The sequence below is a fragment of the Oncorhynchus nerka genome, linkage group LG18 (genome assembly GCF_034236695.1).
Source record: "Oncorhynchus nerka isolate Pitt River linkage group LG18, Oner_Uvic_2.0, whole genome shotgun sequence".
NCBI lineage: Eukaryota > Metazoa > Chordata > Actinopteri > Salmoniformes > Salmonidae > Oncorhynchus > Oncorhynchus nerka.
The window spans coordinates 35,330,706-35,352,711 of NC_088413.1; the positions used below are offsets into that span (position 1 = coordinate 35,330,706).

General features: G+C 43.0%; 1 pseudogene; it reads right to left on the reverse strand.

The window, feature by feature from the left end:
* LOC115145845 (double C2-like domain-containing protein beta) overlaps window positions 1-15,939 on the reverse strand; it is a 41,057-nt pseudogene extending 25,118 nt beyond the window's left edge.
* Window positions 15,940-22,006: the final 6,067 nt, after the last annotated feature.

The window sequence follows — 22,006 nt, forward strand, 5'->3', positions numbered from 1 at the left end:
CTTTAAACACTGCCAAAGGTGATTCTAACATGTATTGACTCAGGGGGTTGAATACTTATGTAATCCAGATTTAATAGTGTTTTTATTTTATATATGTTTTAAACAAAAGTTTGAATTTTTCTTCCACTTTGACAGAATATTTTGTGTAGATTGCTAACAAAAAAATGACATTTTAATTCCACCTTGTAACGCAACAAAATGTGGAAAAAGTCGAGGGGTGTGAATACTTTCTGAAGGCATTGTATGTGCGTGCGTGTGTGTGTGTACGTGTGTGTGTGTGTGTGTGTGTGTGTGTGTGTGTGTGTGTGTGTGTGTGTGTGTGTGTGTGTGTGTGTGCCTATGTCTGTGTGTATATCCCTGAGGCAAGGGTTTGACATTGCTGCATTATCATGACGGTGCCAAACACACAAACACAAACACACAAACACAAACACACAAACACACAAACACAAACACACAAACACAAACACACAAACACAAACACACAAACACAAAGTTGCCGCGCTCGACCTACATCACTTCAGCGCTCTGTATCAAGAGCACTTGAGGAATGAGGGGGCTGAGACTCTGAACGGGAGCCAACACCTGAGTGTGTTACCGCGGCGACTGCTAATGGAACAGTTGGCCAGTGTGTGTGGCCAGTGTGTGTGTTCGTCCGTTGGATAATTAATTGGCCCGATGGCCCTCTGGGAACTGTAGGCAAGTTGTTTTATAAAATATGCCAGTATAACATACATATAGGAGTTGTAGTTCTCTGTAGTTCAGTACCTGAGGGTTTTGGTGGTCATGTCGATAGCGGTGATGCCGTGGTACATCAGTGTCTCACTCCACACCGGGTTCAGAGTGTTCTTCAGTGTTTTGGTGCGGAGCTTGTTCGCCTGCAGGGGACGAAAGTGAGAAGGAGAGAGGGATGAGAGATGGAAATGGAGAAGGGAGGTTCAAAAAGGGGGAGAGAAAGGATTGGTTGAAAGAGGGAGAGAGGAGAGAGAAATTAAAAGTATAGAAAATAGTGGGTGTGGGAGCATAGGGGAAAGAAATGGGGGACTGAGAAAGTGACAGGTGGGAAGAGATATGAGAGAGAGAGAGAGAGAGAGAGAGAGAGAGAGAGAGAGAGAGAGAGAGAGAGAAAGAGGTGAGGCAATAAGTTGGAGCGGGAGAGGGCAATTGGGGTGGAGTAAGAGGGAGTTGAGATGATAGAGAGATATGAGGGAAATAATTAGGAAGAGAGAGACACACAGAGAGGGTAGGATGATGAGAGGAAGTGATAGATAGAGTGAGCTGATACAGCAAAGGACAGAGAGAGCGAGAGAGAGAGAGAGAGGGAGAGAGAGAGGGAGAGAGAGAGAGAGAGAGGAAACGTAATTTATCTCCTTCCCCCAGGAAATGGTAGACATCTGCTCACCTACTTTATAGAGGAGAACAGGAGGACATGAGGCTTCCCCGCGTCACCTGTCTGTCTGTCTCCCCTAGCCTGTCGCTAGCACCACTACCGGCCAGACCTGCAAACAAGCACTGCGCTAACGCTAACACACCACACCTGTCAATTAGCCCACGCTAACACAATTAGCATGAAAAATCAAAGCCTCTCAATGAAGAAAGGCCCAGCGTTAGCGTCCGATAATGCTACGCTAACTTCCCCTTCATGAATGATTGAGAAGGCAGGGTTATCACATTGGCCGTTTCTAGCTACTATTTTCCATTATATGTTGCCTCCAGGACGTGCTGCTGTTTTACATATTTCATTTATTTTCTTGGTTACACAACGGCTGTGTCTTGTTTTGATGCCGAGACCAGGCACGCTTCCTCACTTACTTGGTCTTGAATCCCCCCAGTGCGCACACACACACACACACACACACACACACACACACACACACACACACACACACACACACACACACACACACACACACACACACACACACACACGGACATGCACACATGCACACGCACACATGCAAGCAAGCACGCACGCACATAGACGTGCACAAACACACCAAGAGAGCGAAGGACTGTATACTCCCAAGTTGCTCAAGCGTGAGCCTAAATCCCAGCTCCCCGGGGCATTCTGGTGCTCCGGAGCTAATTGCCTCTCTCTCTCCATCCTTCTCTCTCTCTAAACCTTTCTCTATCTCTCACTTTCTTCCTCAAATCTCTCAAATTCCTCCATTCCTCCCTACTTCGTTTCATCTCTCTCCCTCTCTCTCATCCTTCACTCTTTTTCCCCCTCTTTCTCATCTCCGCTTTTCCATCGATACCCCCAGGTACATCCCGGCCAAAACAGCATATGGTGTCATAAAAAAAAAATCGCCTGCCTGGCTCCATCTCTCTTTCTCTCCCCCGCCCCCTTCCCTCCGTCATCAATGCTGTTACATGTTCCCCTAAATATTTCATTCTTAGCCTCTCCCTCTCCCCGCATCCGTCTATATGGACCCTCTCCCTCTCTTCCTTTCCCTCTCTCCCCTGTTCCCCGAGCTCACACACACAACTGGCTAAGACTGTGACTCAGAAATCTCATTCTCCATGCGCCACAATTGGGACAGGGAGCAGATGAGAACGTTGAGCCGGGAAGATACCTAGAACCACTCTCACTGCTCTCGCTCTCTCTCTCAATCTTTTCACCTCTCTCGCACTTTCTCTCTCAGTTTCTGTCTCTGTCCTCTCTCTCTCTCTCTCTCTCTCTCTCTCTCTCTCTCTCTCTGTCTCTGTCTTTCTTTCTTTCTTTCTCCCTCTCTCTCTCTCTCTCTATCTTCATCTCTCTCTGTGTGATGTGTGCAATGTGTGAGTGTGTGTGAGGTAGGAGAGAGTGTGTAATGGTGTGTATTATGTTTTTGTTATGTTTTTGTGCATGAGAGAGAGAGAGCAAGTCCGGCGGTCCTTTAGTAGGAGGAATCAGCTTGTGCCCCTGTATGTGTGGAAGCTGGTGTGTGAAGGAGTGTGTATCTATGTGGGAGTCTCTCCCTGTGTGTGTGTGTGTGTATGTGTATGTGTGTGTGAGTGTAAGTAAGAAAAAAGGGGGATAGAAAGGGGGAGAGGGAGAGTGTGTGTGTGTGCTCGTGCCCCTGTGTGTGCAAGGAGGTGTGTATGCGTGTGAGTCCCTCCCTGCCTGTCATCCTCTGTTTCATGCTCACGTGCTCCCCACTCCTCGGCGCCGTAGACTCATGTGGTTGATATTTACCAAATGGGGGTTTGTGGGTTCTTACGTATGTGCTGACGTATATCCCCCCCCCATCTACACTCGCCGGTTGACGTGAGCAGTGTAACAATCGGTGCAGTTTCCATGACAACCACCTGCTGCTGCCCCCCCCAGCTCCCTCCTTCTCTCACCCCTTTACCTCCCGTCCTTCTCTTGGCATTGTGTTGCTATTTCAAGGTCATAGAGGGTCACATAGAGATAGAGAGATAGTGACAGAGAGGGCAGGATGGAGAAATACGGTGTGGAACAAAAGGAGGAGGGGGGGGGGATTAACAGAAGCAGACCTGTATTTTTTTGGGTTCGACCACAGACATATTGTTTATAATACCTGTCTGGCTCTGTCTCCATGCGGCTATCACAACTTACTTTGATGTTGACCCAAACCCAAGATCAACCTGAGAAGATTGTGTCAGCTGCCAAACCTCCCAACCATTCCCGAGAACAACAACTCCAAAAATCTCAACAAAGCCGGTAAAATGGGACCAAAACAATGCTGTGGAGCACAGAGAAATGTCACATTAACCAGCGAAGTGCCAAAACAACTGGGCTCCTTTTCAGTCAACGTAGCGTGTCAACATGCTACATTAGCTAGCTAGTAACATTTAGCCCTAAAGCCAAAGCCCAGTTTTGATATTTGGACTAGCCAGTCAAATAGAAAAAGTAGAGTTCCCGGGCTAGGGTAAATAAAATTTGCAGAACAAGCTCTATTTTGGTGGCCTCCAGTACATTTTAATGCCTTGATTCCAACAGAAATACACAGCTAAATTATTGAATTGTTTTTTTTAAACCTTTATTTAACTAGGCAAGTCAGTTAAGAACAAATTCTTATTTTCAATGATGGCCTAGGAACAGTGGGTGAACTGCCTTGTTCAGGGGCAGAACAACATAATTGTACCTTGTCAGCTCAGGGATTTGATCTTGCAACCTTTCGGTTACTAGTCCAACACTCTAACCACTAGGCTACCTGCCACCCCAAACCTTAACAACTTTAACTCCCAGGTTTGTAAAATAAGTTGTGGTATTGAATAGTAAGACATGAATTTACATTTAAAATGACTGAAAGTCATTTGAATTCAGTCTGTTGTAAAGAGACACAAAAAGGAAACTTAAGAACAGGAAACAGAAATAGCGCACATAGAACATATGTACTGCTTCTTAGACTTGCGTCTTCTCTTGAGATGAAAACCATTTACAGTTTTACTGGAAGATATGAATTGCCACAATTATGTTTGTTCTTCAAATATGTATTTTACTGGCTCAGCTGCTGTGGACACTTAGGGTAAGGAAACCAATGTGTCAATTCGTATTGACCTTTAACAGTTTGGCCTGTCAATCAAGCACTGTGGGTGGAACTGTCAGGAGAAGGGGCAGGATGTTTGTGAGTCACAGAGTTGGTAGGGTTTCAGACCTGTCAATCACTGTGCGTGGGACTTTGAGGGAGGTGGTAGATTAGTAATTTGGTCAGAAAAACTAGTTTAGTTTACTCTTTAAATGTAATTTATTGTGGCAAAAACTACATCTCTCAAAACGACAGTTGAAGACGGAAGTTTACATACACTTAGGTTGGAGTCATTTTTCAACAACTCCACAAATTTCATGATAACAAACTATAGTTTTGGCAAGTCGGTTAGGACATCTACTTTGTGCATGACACAAATAATTTTTCCAACAATTGTTTACAGACAGATTATTTCACTTAAAATTCACGGTATCACAATTCCAGTGGGTAAGAAGTTCACATACATTAAGTTGATTGTGCCTTTAAACAGCTTGGAAAATTCCAGAAAATTATGTCATGGCTTTAAAAGCTTCTGATAGGCTAATTGATATCATTTGAGTGAATTGGAGGTGTACCTGTGGATGTATTTCAAGGCCTACCTTGCATCTTGACATCATGGGAAAATCAAAATAAATTAGCTAAGACCTCAGAAAAAAATGTGTAGATCTTCACAAGGCTGCATCATCCTTGGGAGCAATTTCCAAACGCCTGAAGGTACCACGTTCATCTGTACAAAAAATAGTACGCAAGTATAAACACAATGGAACCACGCAGCCATCATAACACTCAGGAAGGAGAAGCGTTCTGTCTTCTCGAGATTAATGTAGTTTGGTGCGAAAAGTGCAAAATCACTCCCAGAACAACAGCAAAGGATCTTGTGAAGATGCTGGAGGAAACAGGTACAAAAGCATCTATATCCACAGCAAAACGAGTCCTATATTGACATAGCCTGAAAGGCCGCTCAGCAAGGAAGAAGCCACTGCTCCAAAACCGCTATAAAAAAGTAAGACTACGGTTTGCAACTACACATGGGGACGAAGATCGTACTTTTTTGGAGAAATGTCCTCTGGTCTGATGAAACAAGAATAGAACTGTTTGGCCATAATGACCATCGTTATGTTTGGAGGAAAAAGGGGGAGGCTTGCAACCAAAAAACACCATCCCAACAGTGAAAGACGGGGGTGGCAGCATCATGTTGTGCGGCTGCTTTGCTGCAGGAGGAACTGGTGCACTTCACAAAATAAATGGCTTCATGAGGAGGGGAAATTATGTATATATATTGAAGCAACAGCTCAAGACATCAGTCAGGAAGTTAAAGCTTGGTGGCAAATGGGTTTCAAAATGGACAATGACCCCAAGCATACTTCCAAAGTTGTGGCAAAATGGCTTAAGGACAACAAAGTCAAGGTATTGGAGTGGCCATCACAAAGCCCTGACCTCAATCCGATAGAAAATTTGGGGGCAGAACTGATAAAGCGTGTGCGAAAAAGTAGGCTTACAAACCTGACTCAGTTACACCAGCTCTGTCAGGAGGAATGGGCCAAAATTCCCCCAACTTATTGTGGGAAGCTTGTGGATGCCTACCCAAAACGTTTGACCCAAGTTAAACCATTTAAAGGCAATGCTACCAAATACTAATTGAGTGTATGTAAACTTCTGACCCACTGGGAATGTGATTATTATTATTCTGAAATGTCACATTCTTAAAATAAAGTGGTGATCCTAACTGACCTAAGACAGGACATTTTTACTTGGATTAAATGTCAGGAATGGTGAAAAACTGAGTTTAATGATATTTGGCTAAGGTGTATGTAAACTTCAGACTTCAACTGTACATCTGGTCTACTCTTTCAATTGAGTTTGTTTGGCAAATACCTAAGAAAAAATGTGTTCTGTCAAGTAAACATGTTGAGAAACAACAATATAGAATTGCAGGAAAATGGTTTTAAAAATGCTGCTGTATAAGTGACGTAGTATGCCAGGAACATACTGTATGAATAACTGTAGCTAAAAAAGTAAGTGTATGTGTAGTAAGCTGTTAGTAGCCCATGTGTCTCACCCTAAAATGTTGTCCCTCTCCACCTCAGAACTTAGCCTCCTCTTCTGACTTGGTGGTGCACATGTAGCCTATAGCCTGTTTTAGAGAAATGTCATCATCGAACATTGTAAGAGCTTTCATTGTCTGCTTATGTTCCCCCGTTATTTATCCTACGGTTCTGACTTGGTGTACAAGGAGAATACTGTAAGAATGGCCCATGTTCTGAATTCTGTCGCTGTACATTTCAGCTCACTCATGTCTTAATCGAAATTACAGCTTGACTATTATCTGCTCATCATTCCCTTATGTCACAGTCTCCATTGTTATATTGCTTATACATGTACAGGTCCATCGGATTAGTATATTATTCATCATCTTGGGCTATGTTAGAATGATGCATTTCATTGTTTCGCTTACTTTGTGTAGCCTATTATAATTCGCTTACGTGGTTCTCTATATACCAGACCATCATAGTATATGATGGCCTGTAACCATGTTTGCCAGTAACAGTCTCTTCACATTCAAATACTTTTGTTCAACAAAAAGTTCACGTGATTCCAGTTCATATTGCGAGGGTTGTTTTGTTTGTGCAATGCTCTGTCTTTGCGTCAGTATATTGTCTATAAAAGTGGAGCCCCGTGATTGTATTTTCCTTACTTTTAAGACCACACAATAAAATACTTCAAATGGTATGCTAACAGCTGAGATACCGTCGTTTTCTCTCTCTCTCTCTCTCTCTCTCTCTCTCTCTCTCTCTCTCTCTCTCTCTCTCTCTCTCTCTCTCTCTCTGTGTTTGTGGTGACAAAGAAGAGTAAAGTTAAGGCCTCAACATCTTGCTGCAATTTATCTGAACTAACATCTATCTGAATTTATCTTACAGTTTGAAAGTGCTGAACAAATAAGCACTTGCTCATACATAGAGCTAAGTGTGATAATAAACATTATGAATTTACTGAACATAAATATAATAATGTTTGTGTATGGTCCAAAAGTCAGTATTCATTATTATTGAAGGAGAATGCTTTTTTCTTTATAGAGTTACACAAATCCACAAGGAGTCAGTAGTAGCCATGTTTATTTAAGCAAGTCAGCCATATCAGCTATGGTTTTTAAAAAAGCAGTAAATGAGGCTGACTGAACGGTTTCGCTGCCAGATGAGGCCCCGTTGATAGCCAGGTGTAGCGGTGGTAAGGATTCACTCCACGGTGCTGAAAGGAAAGGTCAGCTGACGGGACAGCTTTCTGTAGGCCCGAACAGTTTGTGGGCACCGTTTGTCACTGCTATAATGCATTAAATGTATTGTTTAGTGTTGTGCTGTGTAGCGGCTTTTCTGGCATGCATCTTAAAAAATTGGTTGAGTTTTTCCCACTTTGGATTTGCATGCTAAAATCGCCACTGGACACTTTAATCAGATCAGTAGGCCTATAGCAATAAGTATCATGACATTAGCTTTGTTAACCTTCAATCTCTTTTCTTTTATCATATTTTGGAAGAGAATGAGTCTCTCTCTCCGCCACCTATTATTCCTGCAGTGACGATTTAATATAATATATCTGCAGATATTGGCCAGAAAGCAGTAATAGCCTGCCCGTATGCAAATTAGGTAGCCAAATGAACGGCTCTCTCACCGATGCGCTTCCGTTCCGTTTACCTCCATAATGTTTCCGTCATCCTTCCCTATGACAGAAAACAAGCATCACCTCTATTTGGATGAAGATTTCTACCTCAACCAGTCAGCGGCGCAGGACATACTGCCGACCCCCGGACCAGGCCCTAATCCCAGAGACTCAGAAGAGGAAAAGGCGACGTAAGAGAGGCCAACGTGCGGGAACCCTGACAAAACCATGTTCGGCAAATAAATAATCTGCCTCTACCCCCAGTTCTATTAGTGAACGTACAACAAACAAACTGGAAGAGCTCTGTTCAAGATGATCCTATCAACGGGACCCGGAAGAACTGGACCAGGACAGGGATAATATACACCTAGCTGGTTTCGTATGCATCGTCAAGTCCGCAAGGCAGTGTCCGGTAAGGTTTGGGGGGGGAAGTGGTGTGTATTTTTGTTAACAACAGCGGCTGCGCACACTCTAATATTAAGGAAGTCTCGAGGTTCTGGTCACCCGAGTTAAAATACCTCATGATAAGCTGTAGACCATACTATACGCCAAGAGAGTAGCTGTCTATTTACCAACACAAACCGATGCTGACACTATGACCGCACTGAATGAGCTGTATAGGGCAAATACGAGCTGTATCAGTCTTCACTGATATTTTCAACCTCTCCCTGACCCAGTCTGTAAAACCTACATGTTTCAAGCTGACCACTATAGTCCCTGTGCCATAGAACGCTAAAGTAACCTGTGTAAATGACTATTGCCCAATAATCCTCATATCTGTAGCCATGAAATTGTAAGGACAGACGCTGGAGACGAGAAGCAAGTACAGGGAGTGAACATTTAATGAAACAATGGACATATAACAAAACAAGAACAGCGTCTGAACAGGGGGAACAAAACGACATTACGACAATAATGCTGACAGAGGGATCTAACCGAGGGACAGACAGATATATGAGGGGCAATCAACGAGGTAATGGAGTCCAGGTGAGTCCAGCAAGCGCTGATGTGCGTAATGATGGTGGCAGGTGTGCGTAATGATGGGCAGCCTGGCGCCTATGAGCGCCAGAGAGGAGGAGCGGGAGCAGGCGTGACAGAAATGCTTTGAAAGGCTGGTCATGGCTCACATCAACACCATCATCCCAGACAACCTGGACCCACTCCAATTTGCACACCGTCCCAACAGATCCACAGATGACGCAATCTCTATTGCACTCCACACTGCCCTTTCCCACCTGGACAAAAGGAACAACTATGTAAGAATGCTGTTCATTGACTACAGCTCAGCGTTCAACACCATAGTGCCCTCCAAGCTCAACACTAAACTAAGGACCCTGAGATTAAACACCTCCCTCCGCAACTGGACACAACAGGAACAGGATCCTAACCGTCTACCTGTACTTCCCCACTCCTTTTCCTGTTTGCCGGAAAATGGGTGCTGGCTAAGGACGCTGCTGGGACATAGGCAGCGTTGGCTTTTTTACTCTTTACTCTAATTGCTGTTTTAAACTGGTTTTGGAATTTAGCCATTTTACCTGCGTCTTGGTTTGTCTTCTCCTAAACTTTGACTGCAGCCAACCACAGGGCACAAGAAGAGCACAGATCCCACTAGGCAGAACAAAGAGCAGACTGACAAACCAGCAGTTTCCCAGTCATCACTCGCTTTGTGACTGACACGCGCCTGTCCTATCAATAGATCACTAGAAGAGGCATATCATTCATTCTAGCGGGAGAAGACTATACCAACGTTTCTGTCTAGCTAATTGAAACTTTTCAATGAAAAGAAGCCTAGTTAGTTGAAAAAAGTAGCCAGCTGACAATAGCTGTGTTCGAATATCCATACTAGCATACTGTATACTACATACTTAATGAGTATATACTACATACTATATACTATTAGTTCATTTTAGTATACTGTAAACGAGCGGTATCCTTTCAATTGAGTGTACTAGCTCTTCGCCTGTCTACCGGAAGTTGATGCTGTTTCTATGCAACCTCTTGCTAGCTTGTTAGTATAACAAATTACTAGCTAGACATTGTACGGCTTCGGGTGTGTTCTTAAATTAAATCTGGAGTGCCATAGAGCCCTCAGTGTGCTCTGGGCGTTCATAAATTCAGAGAGTTTCGCTCTCTGAGCTCACACTGGACGCTCGGGCCGAGGAGTAGGGTTGATTCGAGCGTTCTAACCTGACAATGGCAGTCAAGCACTCAAGCTAACGTTGGCTAGCTTGCTAGCTATTTCCAGACACAAATGAGAGAACACCTCACTCTGACCATTTCACCCGCCCTAGCGATGAATTTGTATCCACTCTCGTTGGACTTCGGCAGCATATTTTCCAGCGTTTTCTTCAAATCTGCAAACGATGTGAAGCCACACCCATTTTCTGAAGAATGTCATTATGGGCCCTAAAAGTACGGAAATAGTGTCCACTGCTTGTGTACTTCATATTTCAGCGAATGTAGTACGACAACCCGGGAGCTTTTGGCACACTAACTATATCCACACTGTGACCAATAAGCATTCTATATACTCAATTTACATCACAAATAGTACAGTTAGTGCGGTTAGTATAAGTGTTCGAACACAGATAATGAGTCTGTTATCGTCTGTTGAGCCGACCACCGCTGCTTATGGGAAACACTGATTAAGCCCAGTGCTTTGACCAACCTCACAGGTGGTATTGTCTGTCCCGTAAACAGCAGAGAAGCACTCCGAATTCAACATATTATCCACAACTGGAATCATTTCAAAATGTACCATGTCCATGAAAGTACGGCAATCATTTCTAGGAATCTTAAGTGCCATGCTATCGAAAGCTGCAGTACTTCAAATTCGTTTTGGATTACAGTAAGCACTCTCCCGTCCATTCGATACGTCATGGTGGTTTGGGTAAGACCATTTAGCGCTTCGCTGTGAGGCAAGCTGTTTCAGTGGAAAGGAACACACACACACACACACACGCACACGACTAATAGACTGGGTACCACTAATGTGGAAGATGATGAGGGATAGGGAGGTTGTGGTGACCTTGCTTGCTCCAGGCAGGAGGTGGAGCTTGACGTATGGATCGGCCAGTCCGTTGGAGTCCATGGCCTTTAGTCCCTGTGGAGAGACACACACAGGGATGGTTACAGATGAACACGCGCACGCACTCGCGCACACATATGCAGACACACACAGTGAGAGTCACACACACACACACACACACAGACAGAACACACTTGGTCAAGGCTTAGCTATCATACACATGGCATACAGTCATACACCACAGGCTGTACGCCAGACAAGGTCAGGGCATGACAAAAGAGCATTATGTCCTTTGGTGTTCAACTCTCCTCTTGTTTTGTCTATTGTGTCTCATGCCATTCTACTCAACTCGTTTTCAATCTACGTCCATCATTTCTCGAGCTAGTCTGCTTGTATGTAGGTGTGCCAGCACTACCAATGCTTTCCATTGGGTTGGGGTGCTTATCTGGGTATAAGCATAGTCAATCGCCTTCCAAAAAAGGACAAATGATAGCAACTCCCTGAAATTACAGTAGTAGGAAAGCACAGAATTACGGCTGGATCCCAAATCGCACCGTATTCGCTATGTAGTGCACAACTTTTGACAGGGACTCATATAGCGCTTGTCAGAAGTAGCGCACTTTATAGCGAATGGGGTAACATTTGGGACGCACTTTAGGTCAGGTTATATTATTGAATGGGTCTACCATAATACCCATGAGGAGTATATATTGAATGTTTGCCTGGTGTGGGCTGGATGCGAAATGTATCTTTCTAGCCCGGATCACATCAATACTCAACTCTGCCTCATTGTTAAGAGATAAATCTTGGTTATCTCTCACCGAATAGAGTTGTAGTGGGTTTTCTAGGCAAGCACCATTGTCTTCACGGCTTCATGGCTTGATGTGCTGGGTCAGAGCTAAGCCTGTCTCCGCGGGAAAAGACATCTAGAGTAACGTTTGAAGCTGCAACGCTAACCTGAGGCTTGCAGTGGATTGGATAGCGCTTAAGCTAATTTCCCTTTGAGTCTTGACGCGTTGTGTGGAGGGGACGTGGCTTAGCTTAGGCTTGGGGTGTAAGTGGAGTCTTGTTTTCAAGCCTAGACCCTGACGGAGATTAGAACAGTTGAGTTTCTTACCTTGGCCTTGTGGATTGTACAGTGTAGACAGTTGTTCTCGTGATCGAAGAGCAGGGTAAACTCCAGGGTGCCCAGATAAGCTGTAAAACAAAACAATCGATACAGACAATCCATTATTGGCCGTTGGTTTGGCCCTGGCTGTGAATACAGCCTAAAGAAAAGTGTGAATAAATTAACTGAATGCACATAAACACATATGCATGCACAGATGGCCATACAGATGAATGCACATAAACACATATAAATGCACAGATGGCCATTTTATTTATTTGATTTATTTTAGCTTTATTTAACCAGGCAAGTCAGTTAAGTACAAATTCTTATTTTCAATGACGGCCTAGGAACAGTGGGTTAACTGCCTGTTCAGGGGCAGAACGACAGATTTGTACCTTGTCGGCTCGGGGGTTTGAACTTGCAACCTTCCGGTTACTAGTCCAACGCTCTAACCACTAGGCTACAGATGCATGCACATAAACACATATGCATGCACAGATGGCCATACAGATGCATGCACATAAACATATATGCATTCACAGATGGCCATACAGATGCATGCACATAAACATATATGCATTCACAGATGGCCATACAGATGCATGCACATAAACATAAACACCAACATACACACACCTTCCCCCCCCCCCCCCCCCCCCCCCCCCAAACAGAGAAACCTGTAACTCCAGCCTCCTGCACAATTCTGGAATCTGGATACACCAATGCTTATTTTCCTGACACTCTTAAAAAAACACACTTTGTTTGTATTACTGGCTGTGAGTGGAAAGAAAAAAAAGAGGCTTGAGGACCGAATAACATTACTCCGAGGAAGCAAAATAAATCACACGGTGTGTGTGTGTGTGTGTGTCTGTCAGTGTGTGTGTGTGTGTGTGTGTGTGTGTGTGTGTGTGTGTGTGTGTGTGTGTGTGTGTGTGTGTGTGTGTGTGTGTGTGTGAGCCCCTCTGTCGGAGAAACTTGGAGCGAGCGACAACGAACGCGAGACAATGACGGTGGAGAAGATGTTCGACTCACAATCACTCCGCTTAAACACATGCAGTGCCAGCTAACACTGAGAAATGTACCCAGAAAGTGGTTTTGACACAAACAAATGGCGACTTCGAGAGTCGGGATTAAACCGCAAGAATATTGAGGCCCGTGTTTGTTTTCCGATGATTAACTAGGATACACATTCATTTACATAAATCACCGCACGGACCCCATCGAGTTCATGTGCGTAGACATGCACGAACACACACAATTTGACACCTGTGCACACTGTGATAAACATACCCATACACACTCATAGAGACAAAGTCAAACACAACACAAACACACTCAGAGACTAACAGAGAAACAGACATGCATGACTACATGACTTCACAACTGGAACATCGTTAATGAACTCGCCTGACATTTTAACACCCACAGTTCAAACCATAAGGGCATTCAGAAAGACAAGCAAATGAAACACAAGCCACACTGACTAGAGCCTCACATACTTTGACCAATCGATGTACACGATTGTCAAAATCGTTGTAATAAAACACACAGTGCCTTCAGAACGTATTCACACCCCTTGACTTTTTCCACATTTTGTTGTGTTATAGCCTTCATTTGACATGTATTAAATTGACATTTGTGTCACTGGCCTACACACAATATCCCATAATATCAAAGTGGAATGATGTATTTTGGAAATTTTGACAAACTAAAGAAAAATGAAAAGCTGAAATGTCTTGAGTCAAAAAGTAGTCATCCCCTTTGTTATGTCAAGCCTAAATAAGTTCAGGAGTAAAAATGTGCTACAAAGGTCACATAATAAGTTATTAATTACACTTTGAATGGTGTATCAATGCACCCAGTCACTACAAAGATAGAGTACCACTCTCCATATTTTCAAGCATAGTGGTAGCTGAATCATGTTATGGGTATTCTTGTCATTGTTAAAGAATAGGGAATTTTTCAGTATAAAAAAGAAACGGAATGGAGCAAAGCACAGGCAAAATCCTAGAGGAAAACCTTGATTATTCTGCTTTCCACCAAACACTCTGAGATTAATTAACCTTTAAGCAGGACAATAACCTAAAACACAAGGCCAAATATACCCTGGGGTTGCTTACCAAGACGACATTGAATGTTCCTGAGTGGCCGAGTGACAGTTTGACTTCATTCGCCTTGAAAGTCTATGGCAAGACTTGAAAATGGCTGTCTAGCAATTTTCAACAACCAACTTGACAGAGCTTCAAGAATTCAAAGAACAATGTACAAATATTGCGTGCAAAGCTCTTAGAGACTTACCCAGAAAGACACAGCTGTAATAGCTGCCGAAGATGCTTCTACAATGTATTGACTCAGGGGTGTGAATACCTATGTACATTTGATATTTCTGTATTTCATTTTCAATAAATTTGCAAAAATGTAAAATTTTTACTTTGTCATTATGTGGTAATGTGTGAATATGGGTGAGATTTGTTTTTTAGTTCATCCATTTTGAATCCTTTCTTCTGTTACACAACAAAATGTGGAATAAATCAAGGGGTATGACTACTTTCTGAAGGCACTGTATATGTTTAATGAGTGTATGCACAAAACCAACGTTTGCACAACCGTTGTGACTAAAATACACCCAGGAGGAAATGTGCAATGGTGGTGATGTGTTGTGAATGCGTTGTGTGGAACGTTTTGGAAAAAATAATATTGTCAAATGAGATTTCTCAATTTCCAATCCTTTCTGTTCTGCGTCCTCATATATCCATGAAACACTTAAGTTGTGCTTGTGTATGGCTCATTCCTTTGAAATATACTTGGAACAAAACATGGGATCTATGCGATATTAATTGGATGTTGTTGGAGATGTGAGAAGGAAAATTTGGCCCACTTCTCTTTCTTTAAAACCCTGTCTAATGACGTGTTACCAAGCGATGTTCTTAATTATTGTAAACATTGAGATGAATTGAGGATATGGCATCTTATTGAGAATGTTTGCGTTGGCGCTAGAATGTTTCGAAATAGATTCACACACACACACACACACGCACGCACGCACGCACGCACGCACGCAACGCACACACACACACACACACACACACACACACACACACACACACACACACACACACACACACACACACACACACACACACACACACACACACACACACCATACTTGACCCAAGGCCTTCCTTTCCCTAACCCCTGAACCCCACCAAACCCCCACCCCCCTCCCTCCCACTCACTTTCATCATCGTCGTCCGAATCCACCCCTTCTTGCCTTTCCCCCCGGTTCTCTTCGATGGGTTTCCTCTCCTTCTCCTTATTCTCTCCGTCCGTCTCCCCTCCATTGCTCAATCCGAAATCTGGTTCCTTCAGGATCTTCTTCTCCCGGGGCGGGGGAGGGGTCATGGGAAAGTCGTGGAAGCGCGGGAAGAAGTCGGAGATCTGCGGGATAGGCATTATGGGCCCCGGGCACACGTTGATGGCAAAGTGCTCCTGCATGGAGATCTTGACGGGAGAGGGCGGAGGGAGAGATCTGGGAGCAGAGGAGGTAGCACGAGAAGGTGCGGGGGAGGATGGGGTGGAGGAGGAGGGAGGGATGGAGAGATGGGAGGAGGTGGAAGAGTTGGGTGGGGGGCGAAGTGGGAGTGGGGCGGAGGAGGTTTCGATACGCTCATGTGGACCGCCGGATGGGACTGTGGGTAGGCGTGTGTGTGGGTAGTTAGGTGTGTGTGTGTGTGTGTGTGTGTGTGTGTGTGTGTGTGTGTGTGTGTGTGTGTGTGTGTGTGTGTGTGTGTGTGTGTGTGTGTTGTGGGGGGTGGGGATGGACATGAGATGAAGAGAGAGAAATAGAGAGGGCAAAATGAATGAGAGGGGAGGAAAGGAAGGGTGGGAGACAGAGCGATAGTATCACTCACTTTATTGAGTATATCTCACTTCCTGTTTTTTTTTGCTGACCCTCTCTCTCCCTCACTCTCCCTCACTCTCCCACTGTTCATAATGTTCTTCTTCAAGTACCTGAGCTGATGTAAGCTACTCCCAATATCTCAATAGTCTTTCATGTCAAAATATTGAGCTACTATGTCAGATCTCCGAATGCATATTCATGTTTGACAGTGTATCGTTCTACTCTCTCCATTTACTGTTATTCATACCTCTACTGTACAAGTTCATCCCTGCATCTCTCTCTACATCGCTCTCCCTCATCTTCCTTTCGCTTTCTCTCTACATCTCTTTCTCAGTAAGGATATACATGCCTTCACGATCCAAGATGGCAGCATGTGAAGTCGTTTGTCTGTCACTAGTAGATTTGAACCTACTAATAACCTAATCCACAATATCCTTGTTGTGTAGTGCAAACTATTTTGTTTTGCTGGTGTAAAGATCGCGTGTCTCCCACAACCCGGATACATCATCTTTTTCTCTCGCTATTTGCACTTCTTTACTTGAAGTTTACCAAAGTAACCTTATCTCTGACTGGCCTGGGTTCTATCCTCAGCTTTCCCTCCACAGAGTGTCTCGTCCACGCTGCTCCTCTTCACTCTCCTCCTGGCTGTCAGAGGCAGCTCAACAATCCCCAACCCGTTCTCTCAATCGACCCCCTCACTCAATCAACTCACACAGACTCACACATACACACAGTCCCTCTCTCCCCTTACCTTTCCTTGGCCTCTATTTCTTACATCTCGCAGAGAAAATGTCAATTTTCGTGGTATTTCTTTATGCACTGACTTGACTGAACTCTGGAGAAAACGAACATTGTCGATGGGTGAGTACATCTGACAATGTGCTCTTCCGTACATTAGACATATTGTCTGCGGGAACTCGCTCTTTTTCACTCGGTCCACTCGTCCAAGCGCAGATGCATTTGTGGCATGATGTGAACAGTGCAAACTTGTGTCACTAACAAAGTCTAATGGTTTTAAATGACTGTTTTGTATTGTCTGGAAACTCACTTGTCGAATTCGCTCGCAGTAGGTCTCTTAAAAAAGGGACGCTGTGTAAGGCTATTAAACAGAGGTGCCTAGTTATTCTTATTTTGTTGACATCAGGTAACGTGCAACCTAACCCTGGCCCTGATGTGCAATGTCTTCAACCCCCCTTTGATTTTAAGTCTATTATTTTTCATTTAAATGTACGCAGCCTGGCGTTAGGATTTGGGCTATATCAACGGATGCTGATGTAATTGTGTTTTCGGAAACCTGGCTCAGCAAGTCTGTTCTTGATAATGATATTTGTATAAATGGTTACAATGTGTATCGCACTGATCGAGTTAAGAAAGGTGGGGGTGTGGCTATATATCTAAAGACTAAATTCCTTGTAACCGTGTTAAAGTCTGAAACTATTTGTAAACAGTTGGAATTTCTTGCTTTGAATATTGAGGTTTCAAAGGGTCTCTCTATTACTGTGATTGGCTGTTATAGACCCCCCTCTGCTCTCTATAACTGTGATTGGCTGTTATAGACCCTCCTCTGCTCTCTGTGATGCATTTTCTTCTTTGACGCACCTCGTGTTGAAATGTCTTTACAGTGAAATGATTTTGATTGGTGATCTCAACTGGTGTTGGTTAAAGCCGGTGTCTTGATGATTTAAAAATGTTTTTGTAATTCTAAGAATCTTACCCAGTTGATTAACTCACCCACTCACCCAAATCTTAAATGTCCAGATAAATCTACCCTGATTGATTTTATATTGACAAATGTTCCACATAAATATTCTGCGGTTGGTGTTTTTTGTAATGATTTAAGTGACCATTGTGCTGTTGTTGCTGTTAGAAACACTAAGGTTCCTAAGACAAACCCACGCTTTATTCGTAAGAGAAATGTTAATAGTTTTAATGAGCAGGCTTTCTTTCATGATTTGTTTTTGCCTGGAGAAAGATTGAACTTGTTTTTTTCCAAATACTAAACAAACGTGCCCCATTCCGTAGGTTCAGAGTTAAAGGGCAGGATAATCCATGGTTTTCTTCTGAGCTGTTTTGTATTATTCATGAATGTAATCTACTGGGCTTAAACAAGGAAATCATGTTCTAATGCTGATTGGCTTCTTTTTAGACAGTTATGAAACTGTTCTTTTCTTCTCAGGAAGTCCAAATGTTTTATGTCTGTTACCACTGATAACCTGAATGACCCTAAAAAGTTTTTTGGAAGGCTAATAAATCTATGTCTGGTAACAGTAATGCTAATGAATTACCATCATGTGTATTGAAGGACTCGGTTGCTGTATATGACAAAACTGAAATGCTGAATTGTTTCCATGAGCACTTTGTATCATCTGGTAGGTTGTTTGATTCAGTGTCCTCCTGTCTCTGTACAACCCTGTGTGGATGAACCAGTGAGAGCTGGTCAAACTTTTAGCTTGTTGCCATTCTCAGTGCAGGAGGTACATAAAAGCCCTGAAATCCTTATATCAGAGAAAGCCTGCAGGTCCTGCTCTTCTTGATCCCTGCTTTTTAAAACTGGCAGCTGATTTCATAGCTGAACCACTTACATATCTGTTCAATCTAACCCTAGAATATAATGAATTTCCAAAGATCTGGAAATCAGAATTTGTCCTACCACTTTTAAAAGGGGGACATTCAACTCTTTTAAATAATTATAGGCAAATCTCAAAGCTGTCATTCCTGGTGAAAATACTTAAAACCCTTGTGAGAGAACAGCTAAAAGAGTTATTATATACTAACTCTATTTTATCAATGTAGCAATCGGGCTTCAGGAAGAAGCATAGCACAATTAAAGCAGCCATGAAGGTTTTAAATGATAACACCGAAGCCCTTAACAAAAAAACTGCATCGTGTCTCACTTTTATTGATCTTTCTAAGGCTTTTGATACAGTTGATCATGCTATACTGAGGCAGAGATTGTCGAGCGTAGGTCTTTCGGAGCATGCAGTTGCATGGTTTGCTAACTATCTGTCTGATAGAACTCAGTGGACTCAATTTGATGGGCTCATGTCTGTTAAAATGTCTGTTTGTAATGGTGTGCTCCAGGGCTCTGTACTTGGTCCCCTCTTATTCACTATTTATATAAATCATTTAGACAAAAATGTGTAAAATGCACAACTTCACTTTTATGCTGATGATACTGTTATGTTATGCTGATGATACTGTTATGATACTGTTGTTGCCTTGTCTCTCTCAAAAGCTTTCCAGAACTTGAAAACTGTTTTTTATACTGTTCAACATACCTTGTGTCAATTGATGCTTATCCTCAATTCTGACAAAACTAAACTAATGGTGTTTTCTAAAGCAAGAAATAGACCTCTGAACCTTTCACCTATTACTACCTGTCAGGGAAATGAGATTGAGACTGTAACCTCATGTATATATCTTGGAATTTTAACTGATGACGGCCTCTCTTTTAAATTGCATATTCAACAATTGACCAAAAAATGTAAGCTGAAGTTGGGATTTTATTTTAGGAATAAGGACGTTTTTTCTTTTGAAGCCAGAAGGAGACTAGTATCAGCTACATTTATTCCTTTACCACTGTACTTTGTATACCAGGGTTGACTGGCCTTCTCTTGTCACTCGTGGGCTCAGACACTGATGTACTTTTATTTACAAAGCAATTTGGGGTTTACTACCTTTTTATTTGGGCATTTTTATTGTTCAGAAATGTGGTGAGCACTATCTTCGTTCGCTGGACTTTATCCTGCTAACTGTTCCAAATGTCCAAAATGACTTTGGCGAAAGGGCTTTTATGTACTCTGCACCATTGGCATGGAACGCCTTACAAAATACTTTTAAACTGGAAGAACTTATACCCAATTGGTGTTTGTAAATCATTGATGAAGGATTTTGAGGCTGATTCCCTGACCTGTCAATGTTTTTAATTAGCTGTTTTATAATTTTGTTATACTCTTGTCAATTCAATTTTTTTTTTACTACATTACACTGTAGTTTTTTCATGTTGTCTGTCTGTAATTGTGTAATGACTTGGTGCTGCCTATCTTGGCCAGGGCGCTCTTGAAAAAAAGAGATTTCAAATCTCAATGATCCCTTCCTGGTTAAATAAAGGTTAAATGAATACAAATAAAATAGGGTTGTCTCTCTAGCTCAATCTCTTTAGCTGTCCCTCTTGCACTCTTTCCGCTTCTCTCTCTCCATCTCTCTCTCGCGCTCCACCTTGTCCTCAGTGTTTACATAACAGTACTTGAAGTCTTTTTCTCCAGGCCAGACCGTGGCTGTCACCTATAAAATGAACAATCGTGTTCTAAATAAAGATCAATGATAAACTGTAATGGAAATGGTAATCATCCCGTTGTGTATTGAGGGCATTTAATTATAGTACCTCTCCTTTCATTATCTTTTAATACATCTGTCATAGTGTAAATTGTAATTACCGAAAGACCACACTACTGGCTATTGAAATCCGTACAAAACATTGCTTTAAGTGTTGTTGTGTACTTAGCCTACATGTACACACTCAATGTGATACACAGGCTGCGTTTAGACAGGCGGCCCAATTTAGATGAGTTGTTTCACTAATTGGTCTTTTGACCAATCAGATCAACTCTTTAAAAGATCTGATGCGAAAAGTTCTGATGTGATTGTTCCAAAGACCAATTTATTGGAAAAAAAGATCAGGATTGAGCTACCTGTCTAAACGCTGCCACACACACACACACACACACACACACACACACACACACACACACACACACACACACACACACACACACACACACACACACACACACACACACACACACACACACACACACACACACACACAAGACCAGTGGAGGCTGCTGAGGGGAGGACAGCTCATAATAATGTCTGGAACGGAGCAAATGAGATGGCATCAAACACCTGGAAACCATGTGTTTGATGTATTTAATAGGATTCCGCTCCGGACATTACCACGAGTCCGTCCTCCCCAATTAAGGGGCCGCCAACCTCCTACCCTCAAGACACACATACTCAAGACACACACACACTCAAGGAGCACATGCAGAGACATACAAATGAGCAGACACACAGACAGATGACAAAACATTTGTTTTTGCCCCAAATGAAGCTAGCACCAGAATGCAATCCAGAATCGTTCATCAATGTAAGAAATGTTTCAATAAAAAGCCCACATTTTACCACAAAAACACCTCTCTGTCTTTCCTTAGGAAACCCAAACTCCTACGCACAGGCTTAAGCATACCTGTACCCTCTCGCATGCACCCACTCTTAAATGAATTATGCGCTCTGACTCAGTCAGAACTGCACAGAGGGAAAAAACTGCGACTTACAGCGTCTTGAGGATAGACACGCACTTACTCTTTCACAGACCGCCAGACACACACACACGCTCTCACCAAGTCAGACTTACGCACAGACGTCGCCTAGACTCAAACTGTCTGACTTACAGCTTCTTCAGCATTCACACGCACACTCACTCATTCACACACGTACACACAGACACACTCATTCACTCACACATGCACACACAGACACACTCATTCACTCACACATGCACACACAGACACACTCATTCACTCACTCACACATGTACACACAGAAAAACACTCATTCCCTCACACATGCACACACAGACACACTCATTCACTCACTCACACATGCACACACAGACACTCATTCATTCATTCACACAAACAGTCAGAGACAGACAGGCAGGCAGGCAGACAGACAGATGTAGACACAGAGACACGTACCCAGTGACAGTCTTCATCTGTTCCAGCGCTCCATCTTGTCTTCTCACACGTCCTCTGTCTCTTCCCTCACAACACTGA